This window comes from Patella vulgata, chromosome 4 (genome assembly GCF_932274485.2).
Source record: "Patella vulgata chromosome 4, xgPatVulg1.2, whole genome shotgun sequence".
Classification (NCBI taxonomy): Eukaryota; Metazoa; Mollusca; class Gastropoda; family Patellidae; genus Patella; species Patella vulgata.
This window is the reverse complement of record NC_065882.2, coordinates 83,178,869-83,181,016: the sequence shown is the minus strand read 5'-3', so window position 1 is coordinate 83,181,016 and position 2,148 is coordinate 83,178,869. Positions and strand designations below refer to the sequence as shown.

General features: G+C 33.8%; 1 long non-coding RNA gene across 1 annotated transcript; it reads left to right on the top strand.

Moving 5' to 3' along the window:
* Window positions 1-368: 368 nt before the first annotated feature.
* Window positions 369-1,876, top strand: LOC130012519 (uncharacterized). The gene is made up of 2 exons (XR_008787957.1): window positions 369-545; window positions 1,565-1,876. It is a non-coding gene; the product is annotated as an uncharacterized LOC130012519 (long non-coding RNA).
* Window positions 1,877-2,148: the final 272 nt, after the last annotated feature.

Here is a 2,148-nt window from a genome sequence, read left to right as displayed (position 1 = left end):
TCACCGTAACACCACAGCCACTCTAACCATTCATAATACATCTAACTATCCCTTTACAGCACTTCACTCCCTACACATTTCCCCTCGTCCTACTTTCCCAAACGTCAACAACACATCTCATACATCCAGTTCGCTGATTAACCCTTGTACCACGTCTACTGGATGTAGGATGTTGTTTATTAAAGTTGCGATGTCCTTGAAAATGGGTTGGTCTAATTTAGTGTAATGTTTAGAATTATTCAATTGTCTCTGAGATATAGTCTACGCAATTCATTATGACACAACACGAGCCTTTGTCGCTTTTCTTTATTATTATGTTCTTGTCTTTTTTGAGGGTGTTTAATGTTGTTTTAATGCATTAACTTCACAACATATCACGTTTATTAATTAATTGTCAAAAAGAAAGATCCGGGTTTAAATAATATAAATTCTGGAAAGATCTGTTAGTCAAACACTTCTGACGGAGACCACAGCAGTAATATCTGACTGAGACCACGGCAGTAATATCTGACTGAGATTACCGCAGTACCACTAATTGTCATTAGGTGAGTTAAGCGTTATCTATTTATTGCATAGCTTCTTAACAATTACTGTATGTCCACAATTAACATTTTTACTTATCTAACACATGGTACACCAAATCATAGCTACATGATAGACATTTCACCCTGACGACAGCTACTGAAATCACTGCATAAATAACAATTCCATACTGCAATTTTAATTTATATTTTTCGTACTCCAAGCTGGTATCATTTTCCAATTGATAATCTCAAGTAGAACATTTATCTGCGTTCGGATTCAAAGCTGAATATCCTTTCTGGCGTCAATTCGAGTTTGACAAGTTCAAATATTTGTAATTCGATAATTTTATTGAACGGGAGTTGATTTCAAACACACAGGTACGTTTATAATAACAAAGTTAAGTAGCTTGTTCAGAATCTAAGAAATCCGTTTAACATTTACGATGATTCAGACAGTAGTTTGAAACATAGCTTCAAAATATAATATTTCTGCGTATGTGCACTGATCACTGATTTGAGACCAGATTTAGAACCAGCGTACAGGTTTACATACAATTGTGAAATTTCAGCTTGATCCTTCAAGTAATTTGGAAATTATTAACATTTTTTCATTTTTCTGGGTGCAGCCTTTTAGAAACACCCCACTTCGGAAAAATGTCTACAGAATCTTTAATAGTCGGAATTTTTTGGAAAATATTTTGGATCGAGAGATTTCATAAGGCAACATTTCCATGAAAAAATTATGACAGAATCGATGACGGTGGGTTTCCCGCTGGTCGAATTGACGTGGATTGACCCAACTATATCATAATACATAGCTATATTATTGTATGTTGATATAGTATAATACATATTTATATTATTGTATATAGATACATGTATATTATAATACATAGCTATATTATTGTGGGTAGATATTTTGTGGGGTATAGTGTACCTTTATATAGTGTGTAGATCGAGATTTATTCTACTGTAAATATATTGCTATTTGTCTTTTATATATTCCTGTAATCTTTTAATCTTTTAATTTGTTTTAACAGAGTCAAAATGGTAAGCAAGAGAGTGTTGAGTGTTTCCATGGTGATTCTGTTACTAACAGTTTTAACCATGACCCCATCAACCGAAGCTGCTAATTGTTTTACTACATGGAGTAGGTGTAGTGGATGGAGTTCCGGGGGTACAGGCATATTCTGGCGTAGTTGTAATGACTATTGTATAAACGTCAAAGGTAGAAGTGGAGGGAGATGTGTGTTACGAAATGCTCCCGAGTGCCCATTCGTTGCTCGATCTTACCAATGTCAGTGTTATTAAAAATAACATAAACGGAATGAATTAAAAGATTCCAAAATCAATTTTGTTTGTAGTTTAAACTTTTTATTGAATCCGAGTAACTAAAGATATGAAATGATATGAAATGGGGCTTAACGTATGATATGAAATGATATGAAATGGGGCTTAACGTAAGATATGATATGATATGAAATGGGGCTTAACGTAAGATATGATATGATATGAAATGGGGTTTAACGTAAGATATGAAATGATATGAAATGGGGCTTAACGTAAGATATGAAATGATATGAAATGGGGCTTAACGTATGATATGATATGATATGAAATGGGG